Here is an 18,174-nt window from a genome sequence, read left to right as displayed (position 1 = left end):
GAAGAAGTGGAGGAAGGGGAAACTCATTCCACATATAATATATGAGAGAAGATAGATAGATAAGATAGATAGATAGATAGATAGATAGATAGATAGATAGATAGATAGATAGATAGATATTTAATCTGCAGGAAGTGGTAGCACATGCCTTAATTCAAGCCACAAGAGGCAGGATTCCAGCCATCACAGGAGGCAGAAGCAGGTAGAGCTTAATGAGCTCTAGGATAGCTTGGTCTACATAGTGAGTTTCAGGCCAGTAAGGGCTACATATAAGGAATCTGTTACACAAAGTAGTCTAATAAATTTCTGACAGCCAGCGTATTGATGATTTTATTTCCCGCGCAGTCAAAGATATTGCATACACAGTGAGAGAAGCTCCAGAAACAGTGAGACACCACCCACCATGGTTATAGTGACATCTCATCAGGAGGAGGTGCCAAACTATTTTAACCTGTGTCTAATGCTGTTATTTTGAGAACAGTATCACCAGTAGTGTTTCATTAGCCACTATTTCCAGAGAAGGAAGCAAAAGGCAGGTTTATCAATACCAAAGCGGCTGCTTTCAAAGGTAAGGCTGCTGACTGAAGAGTCAGCATTCAAAAACATTAACATTTTATACCACGTCCATATTCTCTGGGAAAGACGTGCTCAGAAGAAAGCTCTGGAGAATGAAAACATGAAGGTTACGGAAACAGAACTTGTTAAAAATGTAAACCAAACCAACCTGCCATCAAATCAGCAAAGCGAAACTCTCAGTGAGCCCACCAGAAAGCATCACAGGCACATGGAGTAAGACTTCACCTCATGCCTCTGCAAGTGCTTCTTTATCCACCAGATTAGGTGTTTGCACATCTCCTGGAGGGAAAGTTGCAGTGTGGTTGAGGACGGCAAAACCCTGGCAGGTGTGCTATACTACACTCCTTTTCCAAAGATGGCGTTATCTTAAGAGAGAAACATGCTGATAAATATTATAGTAGAAAGATATTCACATGTTTTCAAATTCGCATCATTTTTCCTGCTTCATCTTTGGAATTTTCTTTTCTTTTTTTTCCTCAGCAAGTAGATGCCATGCTTGATGGTTATGTAAATCCCTCACAGATGGGTTTTCCACTTAGGTAGTTTCGTTCTGCCTATAAACAAAGAGTCTGACCTATTTAGAATCAAGGTAAAGTGGAATAACCCTCTTTCAAAATTACTGTGAATTCAAATATCAGTGTAACCCAGCAATAAAATGCTTTCAATATACATACAAATTTATATAGCCCTTGAAAATATGTCTATTTAGTTCAGCATAAATTCAAATTAATTTCTTTTCAGTAAAGTTCAATGAAAATGATATGCACTACAGTATCTTGTTCAATCTTCTCAGCATTCACATGCATGCATTTTTTAGCTGATAAGCTTTGCTTCCCACAGCTGAGCTGTACACTGTATCTAACCAACTTCTTGAATTTCAAGAATGGTTTGTCTCAAACTATGAAGGTGTTTTAAAACTGCCTCTATACAGCTCAGTGTTGTGTATCATACCTTTCGTTATAGCACTCTGGAAGCAGGTGGGTCTATGTGAGTTCAAAGCCAGCTTGTGCAACATGGCAAGTTCCAGGTAAACTAAGGGCTTAACAGCGAGACGCTGTCTCAAAACTCTCTTGTAGGCAAATGTTCTCCACACATTATATAATTTGACTTTTTCAGCTGATAAAATTCTGAAGGAACACAGAGAAGTTTCACCTATGTTATAGTTCCTGAAGTTTGCTGAATTAAAAATTTAAAATAAAATTTAAAAATTTGGCATCCTAATATGTTTCTAAAAATTATTAATTTTTGGTTTTCCACAGTGCTAGATTCCCATATTCACATCTGCATTTAGTTAATGAAATGTTGATGTTTGGGTTATAGAAAATAAAGGAAATGAACTGTCCCCAGAAAATTATATTTTAAAGGTGTTCATAACCATATATTACACTGATCAGGAACTGGGGGAAAGAGGGGAGACTGACGATGGGATGGAGGCCATGCACAATCCCGGGAATCAGACTCTGGAGACCGGACTCGAAGGTGCAGATCTAACTTTATTATCTATGGAACAGCCTTTAAATGATTGAAATGCTGATTAGATCATCCCATGCTGGCCTCAAGCACCAGGAACAATCAATCAGGTGGTTGCGACTATAAGGAGGTGTGGGACATGTGGTCTGGGAAAGCGGGCAAGGTCACCCCAGGAGACTTCTGTAAAGAACGGGGAAGCAGTCGCCACCTTATCCTCAGATCCATTTTGAGACCTCACTAGTGTGCTAGGAGTCCCTAGTAGGCCAACACTGTGTGCTATGGATCAGGACCTCTGGAGGAGTCATAGGAGTCGCTGATGTTTCCCTTGCCATTCCCTATAGGCCTCCAAAAGTCTTGCCTCAACATTTCTGAAAATTACTTACCATGGTATTGTGAAGCCACACCAATGCATTCATCATGCTAGGTGATGGTAAAATCTTTAGCTTATTTTGAATTTAAAATAATATTTAACATATGCATATATTTGCAGAATAATTCACAACTTATAGGCAGTTTTTTTCAAGAGAATCAAATCATGTCATAAAATATAAACTTACTGACATTTTAATGACTTTAGCTGGAAAAATCTTCTCAGTAGAGAGAAGCTCTTAAGTATGAGTGGAAAGTACAAGTTTAAATATTTGCCAAACATTTAAAAGTAGATAAATATTTCTTCCCCTTGTTTGTTGGTCTTTTCATAGCTGTAAGAAAATAGTTAAAAATTAAGAAAGACATTTCCTGGAACCGAAATTTAGAAGTTGCCACCGTCATCTGCCCCCAGTGCTTCTGGACTAGAATGAGTCAGAGTACCACACAAGAGAATGCACAGTAGAACACAGATGACGAGTTTATGGCATTCTAGAAGCAAAACAAGAATAAAGATGCTCTTGGTGACCCATTTTTGCCAAACAAACGTCACCGCTTAAATCCTATCATCTCCCAGCAATGCCAACAAATTATGACTCCAACAGCCCAAGAGCAGATATGTTCATTCAGTAGAGCAGAACCTTCTTGACCCCATCACTTTTCAATGCTGGATGTATCTGGTGGGAATTCAGTTTTCAGGAAATGAACCATTTGGTGCAATATTTCATAATCAAATTATCAGAATTATATTTAAAAAAACTAATTTCCTGGTTTTTTGAGTTAATTTTATATACAGACACTTTGCTGAAGGTCTTTATCAGCTGTAGTTTTCTGAAAGAAATTTTGGGGTCACTCATGTATACTACATCATCTGAGAATAGTGATATTTTGACTTCTTCCTTTCTGTTTTTCTTCTTTATTAATTACACTTTATTCACTTTGTATCCCCCCTGTGGTTCCTTCCCTCCTCCCGTCCCAATCCCTCCCTTCCTCCACCCTCTGCATGCATGCCCCTCCCCAAGTCCACTGGTAGAGGAGGACTTCTTTTCCTTCCTTCTGATCCTAGTCAATTAGGTCTCATCAGAAGTAGCTGCATTGTCTTCTTCTGTGGCCTGGTTATGCTGCTTCCCCTCAGGGAGAGGTGATTAAAGAGCAGGCCAATCAGTTCATGTCAGAGACACTCACTGTTCCTATTACAATGGAACCCACTTGGATACTGAACTGCCATGGGCTACATCTGTGCAGAGGTTCTAGGTTATCTCCATGCATGGTACTTTGTTGGAGAGTCTCTGGAAAGTCCCCTGTGTTCAAATTTTCTGGTTCTGTTGCTCCTTTCGGAGTTCCTGTCCTCTCCAGATCTTACTATTTCCCTTCTCTTTCATAAGATTCCATGCACTCTGCCCAAAGGTTGCCCATAAGTCTCAGCATCTACATTGATAGTCTGCAGGGCAGAGCCTTTCAGAGGTTCTCTGTGTCAGGCTCCTGACTTGTTCCCTCTTTTCTTCTTCTTCTGATGTCCAGCCTCTTTGCCTTTCTGGATAGGAATTGAGCATTGTAGCAAGAGTCCTCCCTCTTGATTAGTTTCTTTAGGTGTACAGATTTTAGTAGGTTTATCCTATATTATATGTCTATATAAGTGAGTATATACCGTGTTTGTCTTTCTGCTTCTGGGATAGCTCACTCAGGATGATCTTTTCCAGGTCCCACCATTTACCTGCAAATTTCATGATTTCCTTGTGTTTTATTGCTGAGTAATATTCCATTGTGTAGATATACCACAATTTGTGCATCCATTCCTCCACTGAGGGGCATCTGGGCTGTTTCCAGCTTCTGTCTATTCCAAATACGGCTGCTACAAACATGGTTGAGCAAATGTCCTTATTGTGTACTTGAGACTCTGTTTTTTGTTTTGTTTTGTTTTGTTTTCCACTTTATCTTCTTTAGTTGTCTTATTGCTCTAGCTGGACCTACAGTACTGTGTTGAAGAGATAGGGAGAATGTGGACAGCCTTGTCTTGTCCCTAATTTTAGTGGGATTGATTTAAGTTTCTCTTCATTTAGCTTGATGTTATGTATTTATTCAATTGATACTGCTTGCATGAAAAATCAACATCACTCTTATTTAATTCAATGTTTATAGGTTATTAAATTTCCAGTTATAATAAGCAAATAATATATTTTTATGTACTGAGAACTCAACACAGTGCATATATATGGTAGGTATGCAATCATTAATGCACTATATATTTAGTTCTCCTCATAATTGTAATTTTGATAAATGTGCAAGATACATTTTGAGAGATATGTAACATAAAATGTAGCATCCCTCAGATACAATGAAAACTTGCTCACTTGCACTTTCAGGTATTTGCATCAGACATAGCTCTTAAATTAAAGCATCAATGAAAAGACTTGCAGTTTCACAGATTTCCATTACTTGTGGCAGGAAAGGTAGATGCTGTTTTTTAATTAACATAAATGATGCCAGGTACTATTATAAATAATAAAAAAATCTCAATATGGACTAGAGTTGATTGGGTTGGTTTCCATTGTCAAAGGAACTAACTGTACAACAAAAAAGATTCTTGAATCATGGAAAATATCTTTTAGAAGATTCCAGGAAAATGATTGAGGTATCTATTAAGAACAAAACAGAGAAGCAGTTAAGTACAGGTGATAACAAGAATACCATTTTTTGACTTTCAGAGTACATATCTGGCTGAGATGTAAGAAGCAGGGAATCTTATTACTGGCATTATATAAAGTAGTAGATTGTAAATCTTTAGAGAATATGAAAACTCTTTAAATCAGTATGAGAATGGTAACAGAGAAATGTGGAGTAAATTATAGACTATACAAAAATGGACAGTGGCTGTGGGCAGTATATTCTGTACTGACAGTACTTGGGTAAATAATGGTCTGCTTACATACTGATGTACCATGCCCCACAATTACATTACAAAATGCAAAAGGAATACTGTAGGTGTGATTAAATTAAAGAACTTGACCTGAAAATATCATACTGGAATTCCTCAATAGGTAGACTATAATCCCAAGGCATAAAGTAAAAAGTAGTGAAATCAGAGACAGAAAAGAAAGTATGATGATGGAAACAGTTAATGGGCTGATATGTCCATGAACCAATAATTGTAGAAAATTTCTAGAATCAGAAAAATAAGAATCTTTTCTCAAAAAAAAAATCTAGTTTTATTTTGGATTTTATTTGATTTTACTGCAAAATCCCTCCTCCCCTCCTAGTCTCACTCTTCCTCCTTTCCATCTCTTCCCCCTTTGCCTGTTCCTCAGAAAAGGGGAGCTCCTTTTCTCATCCTCCCAGCTCATCAGATTGCATCAAGACTAAGCCTGTCCTTTTTCCCTGTGGCCTGACAAGGCAGTCTTACAAGGGGAAAGTGATCAAAAAGCTGGCAAGTGAGTCCTTCTCACATGCAGTTCCCATTTTCCTTACTAGAGGACCCACATTAGTCCTAAGCTACCCATCATCTACATCTATGTAGGGGGCCTAAGTCCAGTTCATGGATGGTCCTTGGTTGGTGCTTTAGTCTCTGACAACCCCTCTGGGCCATGGTTAGTGGGATCTGTTGAGGTTCTTTTGAAGTTCCTGTAAGCTCCAGGTCCATTTCTCTTTCTTTCACTTTTTTACAAGACTCCCTATGCATTACCCAATGTTTGGTGTGAGTCTCAGCATCTGTTTTGAGGTGCTATTGGATAGAGACTCTCAGAGGACAAGGCTGACAGGCTCCTGTCTGCAAGCTTAGCAGAGTCTCCTCACAGTGTCCGAGGTTGGCACCCTCCCATAGGGTGGGTCTTTGGTTAGACCAGCCATTGTTTGGATATTCCATCAATCTCTGCTCTATCTTTATCCCTGAACATCTTATAAGGCAGGTTAAATTTTAATTAATACCTTTGGCAGATAATTACTAATAAGTAAATTAAATAAATGATATTTGATTTTTTTTCACCCAATGGAGAAAAAAAGGAATACGTTTGAGGTTGTGGTTGCCCTTTGGGAGTTCTACTTGAACCTTGAATACACTTACTGTTGTCTTGATGCTTAAGAGAGAGTGATATATTGGAATGAGATGAAAGGAGATCAATATGTAACTGAAAAATGTATTGCTTTGAGGACACAGGAAACATAGCACACAGAGAAGAATAGTAGGTTGATCATTTATTGGAGCTCCCCTTCAAGACCCCAGGTACAATCAAACTACCTGCTGCTTCCAAAGCTATAGACACCTAACATTTTTTTTCCAGTGTACCTATGGTCTGAATGCTGCCCTAAGTCTTGAATTTTCCAAGTTCAATAACAAAATCATTTCTTCTAGTATTGCATAGTTTGAAAGCCAAGAATATTTATAGTTAAAACATGGTTAATTTTACTTGTTTGGGGTTATTTTGCTTATTGAGGAGGACTGCATATTGTAGTTCAGGTGATCATGGAACTCACTAGAACTCATTTTGATATGATTAGTTTGCTGCAGTGCTCTTGCTACAGCCTCCAAAGATCTACCATTACAAATGTGAAACACCATAATCTACCCCAAATTTGGCTTTGATGGTGATGTATGAATTTTTAGTATTGAGACATCCAAGGATAGAAAGATCCCAAATGCATTTTTCTTAGGCAGAGGACAGGAAACAAACCCACAGAATCAATATTCATCTGCATCCTGATAAACAAGGATAGCAGAGTAAGATGAATAGGATCTTAAGTCCCTGCAAGCCTCCCTGGGCCCTGTTTTTATGGCTCTGTTGGTCTTCTTGCTGTCTCCTCCAGGTCTTTCTGCACCAACTAAGGATCATGCATGGACTGGACATAGGTCCCCTACACAGATTTAGCCAATCATCAGCTTGGTCTTCATGTGGGTATCTTAGTAAGTGCAATGGGGTCTGTCTCTGACATAAACTGTGTTGCATTTTTTTTTAATCATCTCCTTAGCAGGGTTGTCTTACCAGGCCACAGGGGAAGAGGACTTGTTCAGTCCTGATAAGACTTGATATTCTGGGGTGGATTGATGAGGGAGGCTCCCTTTCTCTGAGGAGGACAGGAAGGAGAACTGGGGAAGAGGAATGGAGGGTGAAGCTAGAAGGAGAACAGTAAAGGGGCTACTATCAGGATGAAAAATGAATAAATAAATAGGTCAATTAATTAATTAAAAGAATAATGTGATCAATAACCTCGATCTCAATGCTGATTCCCACACTATCCTTATGCTTTTGCCTTGAAGTCTGAGCACACATAAACCTGAAAGTCCTACCTCAGCTAAGATGACCTAGTAATTTTTTTTATTAGGTTGTGGGATTTGTTTTACATTTGAATGTTAATTCACTTATTGGTTTCCTCACTGTATTAATCAATAAAATGATTCTACACAATTTCTTTATAACTCATATTGTAGACATTTTCCTTCCTTTACTCATCTGTCATGAAGTTGTTGACTCTTCTTTGTTCCAACAAGACAAAAAATATATCAGAAAATTTGTGTCAGATTTAATTCATTTTATTTAGAATTTATCCTTTTGATTTTGTAACATTTTCTAGTCTATGAAAAGAAACTCTATATTATAATGACATTGCCTGGGGTCAAAAATTCAAAATTAAAACATTTCCAATAAAAGACACATATTTCAAGCAATTAAAATGGCATAATAATAAAGTATCACATTGTGACACCTTCTTTGAAAGTAAAAATACCACATATTAAACTCCATCATTATTTTTACATGAAAGGATTTATAAGTACTTTTTCTTTTAGATCTACCTGGAGTCAAGATTCTGCACATTAGGAAATAACAATTTATTCCACATTCTTATAATTCACTCAATAGCAAATCCTTTGTTGTGTTATTGTAAGATACTTTTAGCTTTATTTTTCTAATTATAAAATAAATGCACACTTGTAAAGATTCAAGACTACAGGCATTTATAAATGAAATGCTAATATTCTTCACTTGCCAATTTCTTTCACTTTCATCAACCTTGAGAACACTAGGCAATGTAAACAGTTTAATATATCTTCACTCATTGTCTAGAGCGAATCCTGTGCAAATATATGTACTTGTGGGGTTATTCTTTAAAATTTTATAGTTTCTAATATAGAGTCACCTACTACTTCATGAAATTGTTAAGAACAGTTCCATGTCCATAAAAAAATGAAGAAATAAGTTATTTAATTGTTGCCTTTTCTGATTGCAAATGTAGCTTCATTTGTTATTTAATGATTCTAAGTTTTGACAGTTTGTTTCCAGTTAATTTGCTTCAACCAGTATTCATGTGGCTTTTGTTGCATGTTTCCTACAATAAGTTTATTTTAGTTGATATTGGTATATTCTTTACACATATACACAAAAAATTAGTTCAATGTACACTTCCATGAAAAATCCATGAGTTTTACCCCATCCTTATAAAAAAATGGAAATACAAGAATATTATTCATTTTTAAAATATTCATAAATATTTTATGTTAAAAGAACAATTTTCATTTATTTTTTTTCTTTTATTATTATTATTTTCAATTTATTCACTTTGTATCCCAGTTGTAGCCCCCTCCTCATATCCTCTCAGTCCCACACTCCATCTCCTTCTCCCCCTATCTCTCTTTCCTAGTCCACTGATAGGGGAAGTCCTCCTCCCCTACTGTCTGACCCTAGCATATCAGGTCCCATCAGGACTTCTGGGATCCCTTTCCTCTGTGGGCTAGGTAGGTTACCCCACCAAGAGAAGTGATCAAGGGGCAAACAACTGAGTTCATGTCAGAGACTCTCTTTTTTCCCCTTACTAGGGTACCCATATGGAGACTGAGCTGTCTATGGGCTACATCTGAGCAGGGGATCTAAGTCTTCTCTATTCATGGTCTTTGGTTGATACATCAGTTTCTCAGGGCTCCCAACCCCCGCTCTGGGACCAGCTAATTTTTTGGCTTTGGTGGTCTCCTTGTGTGGCTCCTGTCTACTCTGGGTCCTTCTATATCCCCCTTTTTCCAAAGGACCTCTTGTGCTCTTTCCAAGTTTTGGTTGTGAATCTCTGCATCTGTTTTGATCTTCTGCTGAGTGGAGTGTTTTAGAGGACATATGTGATAGTCCCTCATCCTGTTTCCTCTCTTCTGAGACTTCTGGTTTCTGTCCTGTTTTCCCTTCTGAATGATAATTAAACATCTTCCCTAGTAATTTTCTTTTAAAGTTTTCATTCAGCTGAACACTGATAAGGGTAACCTATACCTATCTTCTTTCTTTGTTTTTTCTTTCTTTTTTTTTTTTTTTTTTTTTGAGGTTCCTTTTTTAAAAATTAATTCAATTTACGTCTCGGTCATAGGCCCTCCCTTTTCTGCTCCCAGCCTCATCTTTTCTCCCACATTCTCCCTAGCCTATTCTGAGGAGTAGGGGAAGCCCCACTCACACACACCAGCTCATCTAGCCTCATGAAGACTGAGTTGGTCTTTCCCTGTGGCCTGGTAGGGAAGTCCTATCAGGGGGAAGTGATCAAAAAGTAGGCAACATAGTCCATGTCAGAGACATGCCCTGATCCCCTAACTCGTGGGCCCACGTGAAGCCCACTGACTCCTTATAAGTACACGACCTGTGTCTAGATCATGCATTGTCTTTGGTTAGTGCTTCAGACTCCTTAGGCCCCTCTGGGCTCTGGCTGATTAGTTCTGATGGTCTTTTCTATGGAGATTTTGTCCCCTCTAGGTCCATTTATCCTTCACCCTTCTTTTCCAGTAGACTCCCTCTGCTTTGCCTAATGTTTGGCTGTGAGTCTTACTATCTGCTTCAAACCGTGGGTGGAGGGAGTCTCGCAGAGGACAACTTATAATATTTTATGGGCCATTTGATTTCACATAGATTTTTTTAAAAAAAAACTATTAATTTTATCAGTGACATAAGTTAAAAATAAATGGCTGAAAGAAACACAGCATGCTAATATCAATCAAAATAAATTTAAAATGATAAACACGTGAGAAAGAAGAGTAAATTCAAAAACAGAATTAGGTTTGTTGAATTTAACTATCCATATTCACATATGTGTGTGAAAGAGATGGGCAGTTGTGGAAAGGGAATAAAAATCAATGGTTGTGAAGCTACATAAAACAATGTTAAAGAAACTCCTACGAAATAGAAAATTTGTCCATTACTTTTCAATATTTCTAATTGTGTGTGTGTGTGTGTGTGTGTGTGTGTGTGTGTGTGTGTTTGTGCATAAAAGTGCTCTGACTGTGGAAGCCAAAGGAGTTGAATGTATGTCCTGGAGCTGTAGTTCCAAGCAGTTTTGAGTCATCTGACCTAAGAGTTGGCAATGGAAAGCAGGTCCCCTGTAAGAACAGTATCTGTTCTTGTCCAGTGAGACAGTTATCCAACCCATGGATCAGTTTTTCACAAGAAGTCAAGAACTTGCCACTTCAGAAAGGCAGGCCTGTATATCCTTTTCAATCCTTACATATCTGACAGGCAGTGTACCTAAGAACTTGTCTTTAAAACTCTTCACCATGTCTTCTTTCTTGTTGATTTCATTCACTTTATATCTATTAAAAAAAAAAAAGACTAGACCACTTTTCTAAGCACAGTCTTGTGTATATTTTGGTCTCTTTGACACATTGTTCATCTTCCTTTCTCTCTATGTGAGGTCATTCTTCATTGATCTCTTATCCTATATTTTTGGACACAATTAAACAATTAGATAAATTGTAAAGCATGAAACATAAAAGTGAATGTGCCACTGAAACTCAGAACTAGAGATAATGGTAGACAGAGAAACTTTAATATTAACTGCAAACAGTGGCTCAGCATATAAGCAGAAGCAGGTGGGAAGCAGACATCCTTCAGGAACCAGAACCACAAGTGGACAAAAGGTCAGATGCTTTCATGCATGAGTCAACAAACATTACTGTCTCCACTGGTCAGAGAAGTAAATAGAAAATTCCCAAGGGCCTTAGGCAATAAAGGAAAAAAAATAAATTTGTTTCTCAAAGCCAAAAAATATCACGCTTGTACCATAGAAACTTCTAAATTTAAAGGTCTCATAATGGTGCCTAGGGCAATACTCAGTAACATTCAAAAGAAATCAATGTTCTAATAATCTGATATGTATTTCTTTAAAAGCCCTGAAATGCAAACTAAATATTATTATACTTTATTTACATTTTTTTTTTGCTTTTAAGATGTGTGACCTCTTGAAAGTACAGCAAATTCTCTGAAACTCAGTTTCCCTCAAATCAATAGAATTTTCATATGCATGTTCACACAGGTTAAATTCATAACATTTACAGAGAACAGTGAAGCACATAATAAACAGTGACAACTTCTAAATTGTTTCCTCAGTATTGTGTTAACTAGTTGAAAATCTGTCTTCATAATTAGTAAACTGGAAGAATGCATGATCTGAACATGGTTTTAGATTATTAATTAGAATGTACACAAGTTCGTAAATGACCTCTGCTCACAGAAAAGCAACTTCCTCAGCTTCATTGTATCACAGCCTCTCCAGAGCTAAAATTAATTAAAGGTGACAATATCAAGCTGGTGAGATAGCTCAGTAGAAAAAAAAAAAATGTTTGTCATAGGAAGCTGACAGCCTGAGTTCCATTGCCAGATACCACAATGGAAGGAAAGAACTGAACTTGAGAAACTGCCCTCTGGTCTTCATCCCTGAATACCCTCTGGCAACCAGGCACACACACAGGCACACACACGCACACACACACACACACACACACACACACACACAAACACACAAACACACACAAATTATAGGAAAAAAATCTTCTGTTGATGCTTGGTCTATTTCTTTAAATGTTGTGTGTGTGTTTCTGTCTGTCTGTAACATGTCTTCTAAGACATAGTAGGTAAATCTGCTGATGTAAATGCAGCTAGTATTGTACACTGTCCACGTTTTCCAGCACAGGTCCGAAATCTCATCGATGCAGGAGGCTGTGGCAGAGGTGTCGTCAATGCAAGATTAGCTTAGTCTACAGAAGGCATTCAAGGACAACCTCGACGCCTTAGTGAGGCACTGCTTCAACATACAGGTAAAAGAAGGACTGAGGACGCAGGAGAAGAGCTGGAATAACTCAAGTGAATACTGAGAGTTTCTAAATCCAGAATTATGTAGGAACACATGTAAAGAAAGCTTGTAAAGATCCTGGAATTTAAAAACCTACTTGAATTGAAAGAGAGAGAAGTAGAGTGCGAAACTGTTGTTAAGAGAATCGTAAATTATTGGATAGTTGTTTCAAGAAAAGCTTAGTGAAACAAAGCTATCATATGCTCCTTGCAGAATTAGAGTCCCGCTGTGCTCACATTAGAGTCTAATATATTGTATCTCTTGATTGTTTTCCGATTCTAGAATGTCCAGAATGACATTTGCAAACTACCTTGTACTGATGTCATATGCATTTTCCATTGGATATGATTCTGTTGTTGTGAATCTCACAGACCACAGGATTATCTTAAAAAAGGAAACATCCTCTTAGAATATGTCTCTAACAGATGGGCCTGCAGATACGTCTGTGGGGTATTTTCCTCACTATGATTGATGTGTAAGGACCCACCCCACTGTGGGCAGTCATTTCCCCATGGTGCCAGCTGGATTCCTGCCTTGGTTTCCCTCAACGATTTTGTCATGTAAATGTAAACTAAATAAACCCTTTTTTCTCCAAGTTGCTTTTATTCATGACATTTTATTATAGCAATAGAAATCAAACTAGAAAAACATTAAAACAGATAATAGTGATTTCGGAAAGATATACCCCGTAAATAAAATTGAATATATTTAATAAATTAGTCAAAAATTTGAATAATTCCTAAGAAATTCTCACTAGCTGCATTAATTAATGTCCTTATTGCTCTAAACAATTGCTCTAACAAATGGCAATTTATTACAGAAGATTTATTTTCGTTTGAGGAGATAATTTCTACAATAGCAGATACGGCATAACTTTCTCTAAATTTTTTTTTTTTTTTTCTGGTCTGGGAACTCAGGTCATGAAATGGTGCTTTCCACATCCAGGCATACAGGGCAGAATTTATTTCTTGTCAGGTCTGAAGGAAACTCAAGTTCCCCAAACTCCATGTTGTGCTTAAAATATCAGGAAAAGAGCTCAACTAGACAATAAGAGGATTTTTGATGGTTATACAAAATGCCAGCATTTCTGAAGAACTTGGGAAACCTGTTCGCAACTACCTGTGCCTCCTATCAGCACATCAAAATACCTGCTGGACTCCAGGATCCTTGAGTGTCACAAGTATCTGTTACATATTTCAAAGTCCATGCTAACATCTTAGCCCTTCACACCTCCTCCCCTCCTAAACTCCTCCAGCAATAAGGCTTCCCTCTCCTCAGATATTCCTTGTCCTTACAATCCTGTTCTTTCTGTCTCTATCTGTGTCTCTGTCTCTCAGTCTCTGCCTCTCAGTCTTTGTCTGTTTGTCTCTGCTTCTCTCACTCTATTTTCTCTAGTCTTTATATCCTGGAACTCAGACATCCTCCCTTTCCTCACAGATAGCTGTAGCCATATCCAGTCTAATGGCCATGTTCAGTCTAGTCTTCTAGATGTCTCTAGATGTTATCTCTCATATCTATAATAATAATAATAATAATACAAACTTTTTCTTAACCATAACATACATGGTCCTTTTGTCAGTTTATAAACTGTTCAGTTAAACCTCTCTGGAAATGTCCTTGCAGATACACCCAGATATCTGTCTGGTGATTTTTGATTCAGTCAAGCTAACAGAGATAAATAACTAATGCACTGTACCTTTGGCATAACTTATCTTGTATTAAAAGAAAATTTGAAACAGAAACCCACATTCTGAACTTAAGCTTAATTAGTATGTGCTTGAATTATCATCTAAATGAACCTACGTATATTTGTAATATTTTCTCACGCAAAGAAACATTAAGCAATAATGAAAATCAAAATTTATAAAATTTAGGTATATCACATTCACATAACAAGATTAAGTTAATATCAATATTTATTTACATAATATACACTTCAGAAACATTATCCTCAAACAAACAAACAAACAAAAAACTATTGCCAGAATGACCAGAAATGAAACTTCTCTGGCTACATAGAGAGAGTGACATTTTAACAGGGTTTTAATCAATTTTTCTTCCTTAGGAAGCAGTAGATTGATTCCAGCTGTCCAAAGCATGAATTTGCTCAGTTAACTACATCTTTCTTCCAAGGCAAATTAAATCCTTAGAATAGCAACTGTGAGATCTGTCAAGGACTAAAAATAAAATGTACATAGGCTTTAACAGTCTAGGAGCTGGCATTGTTGATGTGTTTTCCTTTATACAACATGAGATAGACCAGATCCACAACACAATAATTTCTTAACCTATGAGCAGTGTTGATTATGGAGTCACTACATTTTATTCAGCATACAATTCGTTATGTGCTAAAGTGGAAGATAGTGTTAGGACTTTCTCAAAAAGATGATTAAAGAAAAAATAATTAGTAAATCTACAAATTGGCAAGTATTTATTTGCATTTCAGAGAGCACCTGCAAAGAATGATGCAGTTAGTCTACATTTACATATAAGTCTGGACTCTGCTAATCACAAGCCAGAACATAGTTCAACTGTTTTAAAGTCTTGTCAGTTTATTTCATATGACAGTTGAAATGATTCTTTTCATTTTTACACAGGAAAAAAATCAGTTGATATTTTGTAAATAAGATAATCTTGAATATGCTAATTAATTGTTAAGAATACTATATAATGCCAAAATTAATGCTTATTAGTTTTACATGAAACATTTTTTAAATATTTGCACATACCCAGGATGTTTTATTTTGTCAGATTCAGTACAGATAGTTTAACAAAAACATTCTATGTAAGCTGGTGTATAACACTATTATGTTCTTATGGTGATACTTGTAATGAATACTTTAAACTCACTATGAAATTCAAATAGTATTTCCAATGGGAAGACAAGAGTCAAGTATTTTTAGCTCAAACAAAATTACCATACTCCTGAAAGCCTTTTTTCCATCAAGTGAGTTACCTTTTTTTTTTTCTATAAAATTTAATCCCTGTTGATCCCTTCAAGAGAAATGTATATGCATGTTTGTCACACACAGGAAATTGTATATATAAACACAAATTCATGCACACACACACACACATACATATATCAAGAAAAACTATGAGTATAGCAAAATTAATATATGAACTGTGTATATTTAGCAATCTTTGAGATTTTAAGTGTTGTTTTAAAACTTTTTTACCACGTATATGTATGATTTATCTGTATATACTTCCATATATCTCTGTCACAGGAAATTGTCTACTGGAGAGAATCAGATAACCTTGCAAGAAAAAAAGTATTTAATAATCAACCAAAAAAATATAAAATGCTGTGGTGGATGGAAAATATATCCTTGTCTTGGTAGAACACATAAAATGTCAAACTGTACTGCTGATTTTGCTAGGACATTATCTTCTTTAGCCAGCACTATTACAGCATTGATTTCATGTTTATCTATGATGGAAAGTAACTGAGATTTTTCAGCTTAAGATGCATGTTTTACAATGACTTAAAGTGTGACATATCAGGCAGCCAAGTACTAGTTACAGTATAAAATTTTGTTTCTTTTGACTGTGTTCTTAATGTGTTACCGCTACCCCTTTGTGATGAAGTATATTTTATTATATTATTAAAATATACATGAAATACTAATTACATATTACGTGCTTCATGTATTTCTGAAGATTCTCTCCTTTTAACATACCTGTCCATAGAATTTTGTTCAAGCTATTTTTTCATATGTTCTAGTTGTATGTGAAAATGCGAATTTAATTTTAAATGAAAAATATAGAAACTTAAAGTAATTTTTTAAAATGAAAATCTTAAAAATTAACAGCAAAAAGGAGGGGATTGATAGGTTTGCAGTGCTTTTTTGGGTAAAGAGAATCAAACAGTTAAAAAAAAGGAGTGTAGTTATTAAGATTTCTGAAAGCTCCTCTGTCACCAGACTATCCATTCATTCTAGAAACATGGGATGTCATTTATCTTCTACAATTTCACATTGCCACCTCCTTCTGAAGAGCTAAATGTTCCAGCTGTAGAGGTTGAGCCCTCCCAGCATGCGTCACTTGGCCATCACTGAACGTTTCAATGAATTAGACCTGTCCATATTTAGAATCGTTATTCCTGGAACTCAGACATGATCATCTTTCTTCCCCAATGAGATAGTGTCTGAAGGTTTGACTCATCCCAGCATGATGCCAGGGCAGAAGGAAACTGAACTTTTAAATTCCAGATGGCTGGCCTCTCAGATTTAAGGCTCATAATCTGTGAGATTGATGGAAGTGGAGATCTTTAAGGCTGAGGTAACAAAGAAAGCGCTACTTACAAAGTCAAACAGAAAAGCCTCAACTCACCTTTGTCCTTTCTGTTTCAGGCAAAGCAAAAGTACTTTATTCTGAGAAAAATATATTGAACAATGTTTGTTTCAAATTTAAAGTGTCAACTTTACAAGGTATTTTGATGCAATGAATTTTATTTTATTAGGAAAACAGTCCAGTGCAACCCTGTGAGTCCAGTGCAAACTTGTGAGATATATATGTATATATATATATATATATATATATATATATATATATATATATATATATTCACACACACATGAACACACACACAAACAGACACACAGTGTATTTGAATGGTTGTATGTATGTGTAGATACATAGATACATAATCTAATAGCATTATGCCAACAAAATTTATAAATATACTTTTATAAATATGTAGTATTCTTCTTGTAGAGATTTTCATACTGGAAGAAGCAAGTATAGTATCCAAAAGAAAGTGTGAATAATATAAGCAAATCAAAAGGAAAGGGAGATGAAAATGAGTTTTATTGTCTCAATTTCTGATGATAGCAATATTTAAAACTAATACTATTGGGACTTTGTGTTTCTATTGTTAGGTATGTACACATGCATATTTATTATCTCAAATTTGAACCAACTAAAGCAGGAATTATATTAGTAGGTGTTCAGTAAACCACAGAACAATCTAACAAAGAAACGGCAGTGGAAAGCAGGACTGCTCATTGGCCCCACCTTCCCAAGGCCTAACTTGTTTTTTTTCCGGCTACTTTCTTCAATCATTCTTTCCCTCGACAGCGGTAATGGGCTCACATTTCCCCACTTTTGCCCCCTCCCCTGACACAGAGCACTCTTTAGGAGCTCTTCCTCATGTCGTAGCAACACCTTTAGATTACTGGTCAGAGTGAGTTCACGAGGGTAGAGTGACATTGTCTACACTTTGACCTTTTCTCTCTTTCTCCTTCTTACTTCAAGAGTTGATCAGAGCCAAGAGAGGACCACTTTAAATTTAGCCAGGAGCTGAATAAAATAAGTTTTCAGATTCAGCTTTCAAGCAGCGTACTCATTGCCACAAAATTTAAAATGGAATCCTTTCTTTCAATGTAAGAACTCAAGGATGCTTCTTTCCTTTTTCCTGGTTGCTGGGCGCTTGCTGTCGAAATGGACAAGTTAATGAAACCCGGGAAAGTGGTGCTGGTCCTGGTCGTACACTACTCTGATGCAAAGCCATTATCGTGAAGAATATTGATGATGGCACCTAGACCGCCCTTACAGCCATGCCCTGTTGGCTTGAATCCACTGCTGTCCCGGAAAAGTGGCACCTGCCGTGGGCAAGAAGGAAATTGCCAGGTGATCAAAGATCAAGTCCTTTGTGAAATCACCTCATGCCCACAGGTACTC

The 18,174-nt window shown here is 36.7% G+C and overlaps 1 pseudogene; it reads right to left on the bottom strand.

Annotated features, from left to right (window-relative positions):
• Positions 1-17,703, bottom strand: part of LOC129688819 (heat shock protein HSP 90-alpha-like) — a 160,519-nt pseudogene extending 142,816 nt beyond the window's left edge.
• Positions 17,704-18,174: the final 471 nt, after the last annotated feature.

This window comes from Psammomys obesus, unplaced genomic scaffold, assembly GCF_907164565.1.
Source record: "Psammomys obesus unplaced genomic scaffold, mPsaObe1.curated_primary_1811, whole genome shotgun sequence".
NCBI classification, from domain to species: domain Eukaryota; kingdom Metazoa; phylum Chordata; class Mammalia; order Rodentia; family Muridae; genus Psammomys; species Psammomys obesus.
Note: the sequence above shows the minus strand (reverse complement) of the source record. Positions and strands in the feature narration are given on the sequence as shown.